Below are 11,418 nucleotides of genomic sequence, written 5' to 3'. Positions count from 1 at the left end.
TTCTGCCTTCGCTCGCTGGGGTCGTAATCAATTGTGAATTCGATACAATGTCTGGGAAATCACGGAGAAATCTATATATTATAATAATTTAGAAGCAAAAATTAGACTTACCTTTTGTTTCAAGTGCTGAAGAAATAAATAAAGACACCAAATATACTTTGTTGCTGCGTATAATTATTTATTTGATTTCCTTTCAATAAAGAAACGTCAAATTGAAAGTGAATTTGCGTAATTTTTTAAAATTTCCGCTCGACCTGCGGGTGTGTTAAAATCCACCTGCTCATGATTATTAATGAGGGGGGGCCTGTTTTGCAGTGACGTCACATACGGATGTAGCACTGCTGCGTCTATTTTTAAGCGTCACTCTCTGTAAAGAAACGTCTGCGTCGAGTTATTTATTTGATTAACCTTCAATAAAGAAACGTCAAATTTAAAGCGAATTTGCGACAATAAATGTCTTTCCACTCGACCTTCTTCCGCGTGAGTGTAAAAATCCACCCGCTCATGATTACTTTATTATTAATGACGGGGGGTGCGGCATGTGGAGTGACGTCACGTGCGTTACACATTTCTGGGCTATTATAGCAGTACGGGAGAACCTCGGAGATCGAATGCACCAGAACTCGAACAAATCGGTGTTCGAACGATATTTCCGAAAAAATGTTTCCCCCAGAAACCGAACGAAATTCGGAGGTCGAACGGGCAATCGCGACTCGAAATAACCTGTACACGGCTGAGACGCCTATGGCCAGCAGCGTGCATGACGCTTGCCCAGACAAACGTTTTACCGTATGAGAGGCTCAGTTAACGCGTAGCTCTCACCCAGTGCAGTTACCCGCAAAACATCGTTCCTTAACTTTTTCGTTAATTTCCTTAATTTTAGTGTTTTTTTGGTGTTTATCCATATGTAGTGTTCGATTTCGCTCGGACAACTTTTTTTTCTTTCTTCGAACGCCGCTTTATTTACAACTCTTCGCATGTCCTCCATATTCCACAGTATCCACGTCGCCACGGCTCGCTCGCCGTGCGTCACTCGACTCGCTCGCCACATTTGTCTCTCCACTCCCCACTATCACTGCGCTTACTCCACCGCTAACTACTTCGTCTCCGCTCTCCGCTATCACCGTCACTATGCTCTCTCCACTGCTAACTACTTTGTCTCTGCTCTCCGCTATCACCGTTACTATGCTCTCTCCACTGCGAGCTACTTCGTCTCTGCTCTCCGCTATCACTGACGCTATGCTCTATCCACTGCTAACTGCTTCGTCTCTGTTCTCCGCTATCACCGTCACTATGCTCTCTCCACTGCGAGCGACTTCTCTTCTTCTGCTTCGCTATCGTTACGCTCTCTCTACTGCTAGCTGCTTCTCTTCTTCAGCTTTGCTCCACACTCTGTTTCCAAACTCCGTCTCCAACTCTGTCTCCAAACTCTGTCTCCAAACTCTGTCCCCAACTCTGTCTCCAAACTCTCCTCCAAACTCCACATCTTGCCTCGTCCAGCTCCCAACTCCAACTCCCCACTCTAATTCCCGACTTCCCAATTTATCCACGCTCTCATCACACCCCAATTAATCAACCCGCGTCCCAACGGCGCTTCGCGTGCCCTCTGCACCTGTTACCTCGCCAGACTTAAAGACGCCACTCCAGCCTTGACAACAACACCAACCAATCACAGCCGTCCTTGGCTCCCCCAGCTTAATTGCCCGAACATAACCTGTACTATATTTGCCTTCGCTACAGGCTGACCCAACATGACCCGTACTGTCTTTGTTACCATGCAATCACACTGTTTGCACTATGCACCTTCCTACTCCACTACACATACACAATTATTCCATTTATTTATTGTGTTTCTTGTTTTTTTTGTATGATTTTATGCATGTAATTACTGTAAACTTCGTGTAAAAAAGCTTTATAATGAGAGATTTATTGTGTCTGGAACCAATTAATGTCATTTACATTCATTCTTATGGGGAAAATTAATTCGGTGTTCGAATGGCCTTTTGGAACAAATTAAGTTCGATCTCCGGGGTACCACTGTAATTCGATATCACTTCACGTAGATGCGGTAGCTGGCTCTTCGTGCACAAAGCAGGTGGATGCCCAGAGGGGGACTATAATTAGGCCTCGGCAAGGTAAGGTAATTTACCCTTTTTACCGGGTTAAAGGGTAAAGGTAAAGAGTAAAGGTGTCGACATGCCAAGGGGTAAGGTAAACAGGTAGGGTAAATTTAACACGTAGGCTTTCGCGACTAATATTATTCATAATAAAGGTTTTTGGATTAGATCGCGTTATTTATAAATGTGTCGTAACCCTCCAGCACCCGACACGGCCAATCAGCAAAAAAGTGCCACGTTGACAAAAGACAAATAGTTCACTACTTTAGCCCACCGGTGTGTTGAAGAGTGAATCCACAACATTTACAGTTTGAGTACGACGTTTCGCTGGTAATTACATCCAGCATCATCGGGCAATTCGCCAGAATCGTAAAGCCCTCGCTTGCTCCCGGTCTTAAATAGAGCAGCAGGGTGACGTCATCATTTAACTCATTTCAGGTGCAGTGATTTGAGGCGGAGGGGGGGTATTGTAATTATATAATCGATTGGTAATCAGTCAATGGGTATGATTAGTAATGAGTTGTAGATTAGTAATTAGTTGTAATGTGTTATTGTGATTATATGCTACGTTAGTAATCCGTTAATTAGTATGTGTTTCCCCTATAAGGAATTGTAATATGTATTATTTAATAATACGCTAAGCCTGTAGCTCTGACAGCTACAGGCTTAGTGCGGCTTGGAAGTAAGTAACAGGTGCAGGGGGACGCGGGGCATCGGTGGCACACGGACTAATTAATTGGTGGGTAATGAGAACGGATATATATTCGGGAGACGGGAAGACAGAGGGGAGTTCTGGTTGGGACTGGAATGACGCAGGTGCGCGAGACACGGGGAGAAGACATAGGAGACAGAACAGCTAACAGTGGAGGAGAGACAGAGCAAGAGATAGGGAGAGAGACAGCGAGAGACAGGGAGAGAGGCAGGGCGAGAGACAGGGAGAGAGACAGAGCGAGAGACAGAGCGAGAGACAGGGAGAGAGACAGGGAGAGAGACAGGGAGAGAGAGACAGAGCGAGAGACAGAGCGCGAGACAGCGAGAGAGACAGGGAGAGAGACAGAGATAGACAGGGAGAGGGACAGAGAGTCAGGCAGGGAGAGAGAGACAGGGCGAGAGACAGAGAGTCAGGCAGGGAGAGAGACAGAGAGAGAGACAGGGAGAGAGAAAGGGGAAGAGACAGAGACAGCGAGCGACGGAGAGAGACAGAGACAGCGAGTGGCGAAGGAGATAGAGACAGCGAGTGACGGAGAGAGGGACAGGGACAGCCAGCGACGGAGAGAGACAGAGACAGCGAGTGACGGAGAGAGGGACAGAGACAGTGAGCGATGGAGAGAGACAGTGGGAGACAGGGGAGGAGCGAGCGAGACAGGCGGAGCGCGGCGAGCGAGCTGTGACAAACAGATGAACTGTGAAGTTATAGGCGTAATGTGGAAAGTTGTAATGAAAGTGGTGTCGGAGAAGAGGATAAAGTTGTCCGCGTGAAGTCGACCACTACACAAGGACACGTAGACTCACACAGGGACAAATAGACTCACACAGGGACACGTAGATTCACACATGGATACGTACGCTCAGACCCTTCGAATCATAAAGCATCGTAGACTGACAGATACCTGTACATTAAAACAGAGATTCCTAAACCCACACACAGATACATTGACTTACATAGAGACCCACAAACAAACACAAAGACTTGGATAGTGTTGTATATGTGGGTTTGTGAAAATTTGATGAAAACAATAGAAATTAAATGAAATTTGAAGTTTGCATAATGTATTCCAAATTATGTTAATTTGTGGAATGATGTGTATAAATTATGCTAATTTGAGGGATAATCGTATTAATTTATGCGAGTGGGTGTGGCTATGTTAAGGACAGCCTTTATGACAATCAGACCCCACCTCGTTGACGGGGGTCGGTTATCAATCGGGATAATACAATTAATCGTATGCAGTTATGCTAGTGTGATGCGGTATGCCAGAGTTAACTCACCTTCGCTGTTTAACTTCGTATTATCGATCAGTATAATACAATTATTCTCACTTTAACGTTTATTGAGTGGATTGGTGTGTTTATATTTTAGGTCACCAAGTTCATATCTCAACGCAGAACCAGTTCTTATGCATAGATTTCAGGAAAGAATCACACGACCACTTCTGCATTAATCAATTTATTTCTAATTAAACCTTAACTCTAAAAGATACAACTCTCGGCTTGGAATTACAACACAGTATCAATACAGTCTCATCAATGACTGGGTTGTTTCACTTTGACAACAGTACCTGTGGTTAATTCCGCCGCGTAACGCGAGCTCGGTTGGTGAGAGAGAGAGTCGTTAAAACATGCATATGCTAATCCAAATAAAAACCTTAACTTAATAATAAATTATTATACTTGAATTGTTCACGCAGTACCGCACTCATTATTGATCATATGCAACCCTTAGCACGTTAGCACATTGGGTCACGGAACGGTAGAGTATTCTGTAGAGTACGCGAGTACGTGCGGCGATCAGTAACGAAAGGTACTTAAAGATTATATGACGATATTCATACGAAAAGGCGATCAAAACAGTTATTATTCCCAAAGGCACATATATCAACAGATCCATCGGACAGATTATATGATTACCGAAATGGCTTAGAGTGAGGGTGTGCGGTGGAGAGCGCTCTCTCCCCTGATATCCTTATCTTGGGTCAACGTTTAAATAACTATGGACCAAATTTTGATTTAAAGCTTTCGTGACTGCAGTAATTCATATTCTTAGTTTTTTCGGTAAAGTCACGTTGAAGAGAAACAACAAAACAACAAAATATATATAAAACAATAAAAATTCTCACGACGTTTCGACCACATCGGATTGGGAACATGTAGACAATATGACTGCCTCTTCAGCTACTACTATGTCGACCAAATGTAAGGAAAACCTGATTTCCAAATTTAACCTCCTCTTCAACAAAAGACCAGACCCACACACCAAAAAGTTAGACGTTAATAAAGTCGTAATTAATCGCAGTAACAGTTCTATTTCCGATGGTCTGAAATCCGTTTTAGCTAAAGGTCTAAACTTTGCAGTCACACCTAAACACATACCAGTTAATGATATAATTGCCCAAGTAGACGTTGCTCTCAGGGGCCTGGGTCACATCGCTGCAGACGTAGCAAGATCTGAAATCGCTGCAACCCTCAAAAACGCTAAGATGCCAGCTAGCAACCTCAGCAAAGATGAGCGTTTTGAATTATATAAATAAAAAAAGAGGAATGATATTGTAGTTCTCTCAGCTGACAAACGCAATGCTACTGTCATCATGGATAAAATAGAATACAACAACAAAATTAAAGAATTACTCGACGATGGTAGTTATACAAAAATAAAAAGAGATCCCACCAACAGCCTCGTCACACAAACCAACAAAATAATTTCTGATTCAACCGCATTAATTGATCAATCTAAACAGTTTTCGTTGAAACCTTCTGCTGCCAGGCCACCAAGATTATACGGCTTACCAAAAATACATAAAGTTGATACACCTCTTCGTCCCATAGTCTCTACTATCAGCTCCCCCACCTACAAACTAGCTCGTTTTTTGTCTGAAATCCTGCGTCCTTTCACTGGAAAGACCACCTCTGCGGTACAAAATTCTACTCACCTGGTATCAACAATCAAGGGTATTTCCCTGTCCCCAGACGACCTGCTTGTCAGTTTTGATGTAGTTTCCTTATTCACCAAGGTTCCTGTACCTGACACCATTGCAATCATTGAAGACTTGGTTCATCAAGGACTAAACACTGAGGTACCCCCCCTGGTGAGACACTGTTTAACCAATACATACTTCACTTGGAATGGAACTTTCTACAAACAAACTGAGGGCACCCCAATGGGCTCCCCCCTTTCTCCAGTTATAGCTAACATTTTCATGGAGAAATTTGAGACTGACGCCATCCAGACTGCCACTCTGCGCCCAACCTTATGGAAGAGGTACGTGGATGACACTTTTGTCATCTGGCCACATGGCCGGCCTGCTCTAGACCAATTCTTCGACCACATCAATTCCATACACCCAGCCATCAGATTTACCATGGAAGTCGAAATAGATGGCAAGATACCTTTTTTGGATGTCCTAATTAAAAAGAGACCTGATGGTTCAATGAGCCACTCTGTCTACAGGAAAGCTACCCATACGGATGCTTATCTGAAACCGGATTCCCACCACCATCCATCACAGAAGAATTCTCTCATCAAGACTCTGTATCATAGAGCCCAATGCATATCCGACCAGGAACACATAAGCAGTGAACTCAAGCACGTACACCAAGCTCTTAGGGCTAATGGTTAATCCGACTATACAATCCGCAAAGCTATCACTCAAACCATGAAGAAGAACCCTCTTGAGGAGCCTTTCAAAACCATCACTTTACCCTACATTGCTGGGATCACAAAAAAGATCTCCAAAATCTTGAATAAACACAAGATCCAGGTCCGTTTCAACACATTACATAAAATCCGTGATCTGGTTCCGTCTGTAAAAGATGTGATTCCGGACATACAATACCCTGGTGTCTACAAACTAAGTTGCCTCTGTGGTAGTAGTTACATTGGAGAAACCAAACGCCATATCTCGGACCGCATTCGTGAACATAAAGCAGACCTTAAACACAGTAGGACCAACACCTCGGCCGTAGCAGATCATTGTTCTAATTCAGTAGGCTCACATGCCATTGACTTTTCCAAGACGGAGGTTCTTTGTAAGCCATCTGGCTTCCATGAGAGATTCGTTCATGAGGCTATCCACATATACAAGCACAGAGACAATTTCAACCGAGAAGATGGATTCTATCTTAGCAATCATTGGAAAGATTTGATAAATCATTTCAGTTCTTGATTGATTGTTCACGCTTACAGTGGCTTTCAGACAGCATACATAAAAACAAATTTCGTCTCCCCCCTCCTCTTTTCAAAAAATAGATGGACTAGTCCTGGGCAAACTGCCAATCGTTGCGCGTGACGCAAACGTTATTTTTTAAATATATATAAATAAATAAATACGCCGTTTTCAAAATAAATTTATGCAAACCGACACACCTGATGATGACCGTTTGAGTTATGGTCGAAACGTCGTGAGAATTTTTATTGTTTTATATATATTTTGTTGTTTTGTTGTTTCTCTTCAACGTGACTTTACCGAAAAAACTAAGAATATAACTATGGACCAGTTTGCCTGATAAGGAAGCCAGTTGGATACGCTATTCCCCCACGTGAGCGTAGCTCCGTGGCGAAGGGGTCAAGGATTAATTAATATTGATGGATCGGTTGGTAATTTATGCGATTAGAAGTACAGCCCAAAACTAAATATTAAGGAGGAAATTATGAATATACTTATAAACGATGGACTGCTATCACCCGATCTGTACCGATGCTTCCACGGCCACAGATGGTTCCCGTTTTGGGATTGGCGTTTGGTTCCTGACTCGTGTATGATGAGGGATATAAATTGTGTTGAATAGTCAGTGTTCGGAGTTGATTCTTTGTGTCAAACAGAGGCCTGGTTTGTCGTGTGGTGGGTGGCAGAGCGCGTCATACGTATCAGTTGATTCTCCTCTCCGATGATTGATTCGGTTCGGCGGACGTAGGTCGGCAAGCCGACATGCTGTTGTAGTTGCGATGACCCGTCGGTAGATGGCGCACGCAGCTCGCTGGTAGCGTGCGGTGGTGTTGCTGGCTGTTGGTACACGTTCGTTGCAATGCTACTTTTGATGATGCCGACTCGCACCACGTAGCCTCGTCGCTAAACAGCGACCCTCGCCACTCCGGCGGGCGGCAGAGACCTCCTCCGCGTCGGCAGAGGCCGATCCCACGCAGAGATGAGCCGAGCTGGCAAGCTCAGCTGAGCTAATGAGCTCCTTGCTGATGAGCTGAGCCGAGCTGGTGAACTCTGTTGATGACCTGCGCTCCGCTGATGCTGAGCCCCGATGAGCTGATGAACTCAGCTCATGAGCTGTGTTGAGCTGGCAAGCGGGTCTTGCCCGCTTGCTGACAAGCTGTCGGCAAGCTGATGAGCCGAGCTGAGCTGAGCTCAGCCGAGCTGAACCGAGCTCCGATGAGCCGGCCGAACTGAGGTTTCAATGCTGCAGTGTCCTCTTTTATGCCAAAATCCCTCCTCTTGGCTCCTCCCCACAAGGCGGAGCTTCTTTTGATTTAGCTGTGTGTCGTGGTCTGGAGTGTGTGTCCGTATGTGCGTCCGTTCGTATGTGTGTCCTCTTTCCACAAACCATAACAACAGGTGTTACAAATTGTCTCACAGGCATCTCTGTCTGTGTTGCACAACCTGGAGGGAGGGGCGATATTCCCTCCGGTGCGATCTTCACCGACGCACAAAGAAATGGTTAAGGTTTTTAAAGTTAACATTTTATTCTACCATAGTCTTACAGTTATGATTCTGTATGTGGCTCGAGGTCGGTTGTGTTAGTTTCCCATCGTGGTGTTTGACTTTATGTCAAGGGAAGGTGCTCCCTTAAGCGTAAGCATATTCTTATCATGGGCTGCAGGAAGACAAAGGCGGCAGGGAGACTCTCTTTTTCCCTGGCCCCCGGTTTAACATCGCTTGAGTACAATGTAGTTTATGTTTAACAAGGTTGTGTAAGCGGAATATAGTTTACGGTGAATAGCGTTCACATTAATGTTATGTATGAATGTATTGTGATTACTTTAACTCAAAACCTGTTCGACTGGGGTCCTGCTGATACATCCTGCACTCGTTAGCGAGGAATTTCAAGACATCTCTCTCTCTGCCCCCTCCTCTCGGCTTGCCTGTGTGGTGTGTTATCCTAGCTGCGGTGGGGGAGCGTTATCTACGTTTTCCCAGCCTTGTGAACGCAGGTGCTGAAATAATTGCTAGGAGTCTGTCCTCTCTCTCACGCTACGATTTAGACAAAGGCGCCTCTGCTTCTCTTCCATTGCCCTTGAGTCAACACTGCCTTATTTTTCGCCTGTCTTGAGGATAGAGAATTCGTTTTGACTTTAGTAAAAATTCTGTGTTTGTCATACGCTTCGGTCAGGTTGTACAGAAATTTATTAAAGATGAATTAACATCAGTATTGGATTAGCAAATGGGCAATGGTTCATTGATGTAGCTCGTAACCTGGTCTCCAATTGGAGCGAGCACGAGGATCGATAATTTTAGCCTACTCCTGTTGTTGAATTTCGAACTTTAACGTTACTTTAAAAGTAATGCAGGATAAATGAGCTTTTTGACCTAACTATGTCTATGGCCACCGCGAACTCTCGGTGACTCTTTCAGTCTCTGCCTGCACGGGTGATGTGTGCGTCATTCATTAGGCCTTATCTCTCCCTCGAGCAAGGTTGCGATAATTCCGCCATCCTGGCCCTCCTTCAGTTCTCATTACTTTTGCAGTTTGCTGTGCGCTTGTGTGTTTTCATTCATTATTTCTCTAAAAAAATATATGTATCAGCAAATTTCTTGTTTATATTAATTTTGGAAAAAGGCGCTTATCCAACATTAGGAACACGTGGATTCGCACAGAGATCTATGACTTCATGTCTATACATTAAACACACTGTTTCTGTGCAGCGTCTCGATATACAAACAGTATCAATCCACTTCTTGATTAAGTTCCTCCCTGTATTATAGAGGTGGCCAGAACTGGTGTGGGGGCTGATGCCCCCCTCCTTCTCTCCCCCCTCCTCCTCGGCCCCTTCTCACGGGCTGCTGCCGATCAGGTTATCGGCCTCCCAGCACCAGCGTCCTCTCTGTGGGACATGGCTAGCGGCTGGCTCCTCACCGCCTCGGGTTATCCCACACACTCCCCACGTAACCCACCACTAATGCGTAGATGGCTGCGTGCTCACGTGTACCTGTGCAGGTGGCTGCCGCACGAACGCGGGAGCAGGTACTGAGTTACTATGCAGCGCAGCTTCACACACACATGCTCGAATTACGCACCACGCCGACACCCTTAATGCGACCGTCGATACGTAAACACACTGCGTAAAGCGCGCTGTGTAAGCACGCACGCGAGCGCAAGTGCCGGGCACAACGACGATCGTATTGATGATAATATTTGCGCATTAATCCGCTGTGCAAACACGCACGGCGAGCGCAAGCATGCGGATCCAAACGTGGGGGCCCTTAATAAATTACTGCCCGCGTGCCTCCCACGCACACGCTCGAATTATGCACCTCGCTGACACCCTTCCACACACACAGAAACCACGTGGCGTCATTGCTTTGTGCTAAAGTTTATTAATGGTGCACCTGAAAGAAAACCCTGCGTGGCCCGGAGCAAAATTCTCAGCGAGCAACGCCCAATCTATTCCTATTCAATCCCTAGGTGGACCCTTACGCTACTTCTCACTTCGCAGATGTACTCACGGTGTCTCACGGTCCCTGCCTGGGTCGAGTTGTAGCTGCACTCTCCAGCGTCTCTCGGACGCTCCGAGCGGCTGGGAGTCCGACTGCGTCGCTGGCCGACTGGAGGAGAACCGACTAACGTTTCTTCCCTCCCACCCTCCCTTTGTCTCCTCCGAATTCAAAAATCCAGGGTCACGTGAAATCTACTACTGTCTACAAATATGACACATGCAGCGCAACATAAATTATTGGCACTTTACTCAGACTTCACGTGGGCTTTCTGACAAATATACTCATATAAGCGCACAACTTTATCTGTAATGAACGCTGCACTTTCCATCGTTTTCATGCAGGGGGCACTGCAAACCTACGCGCCCCCTGCATGAACGACGGAGGCACAGGGACAGACGTTCTATTACGTTGGAATCGATCTGGAGACGGCGGTCTTCTCGCACGGCAAGCTCTATGTCGCCTTATCTCGATCCCGCAATCCCAAACAGGTGAAAGTCCGCATCGAACCAAACCCCCACCAAGGCCCTCTGCTTAGCGACGAGGGAAAATTCACACGAAATGTCCTTTTCAATTAAGTCTTCCAGATGTAATATGATATAAGCTTTTAATGAAGAAATAAAATTATCTAATTCAAAACAATACAATTCAAAGATGTTCATTTTAAAACTTCAAAACGGAGCACCGGGTGCTTGCATGAATGCGTCGTTGGTGTGTGACTTTCCTGGCCGAAGGCCGTAAATGGTTGTGAAGGGCGCCGCAGGCACCCCCGAACAACCCCTAGTAACGTAATAAAGACATTAACATTAGCTGAACACGCCCGTGAGCGCCATTGTTGGTCGCTGGGTGAATGTGTGGCTAATTACCTTTCCAAGTAACTTACTTAGCTATGATAGCTAACGTTAGTGATGGCTGGTTGATTAGTA

This window comes from Petromyzon marinus, chromosome 21, assembly GCF_048934315.1.
Source record: "Petromyzon marinus isolate PM22_M1 ecotype Great Lakes invasive population chromosome 21, UKy_Petmar_22M1.pri1.0, whole genome shotgun sequence".
In the NCBI taxonomy this organism is placed as follows: Eukaryota; Metazoa; Chordata; class Hyperoartia; order Petromyzontiformes; family Petromyzontidae; genus Petromyzon; species Petromyzon marinus.
The sequence above is the reverse complement of the archived record's forward strand: the minus strand, read 5'-3'. Positions refer to the sequence as shown.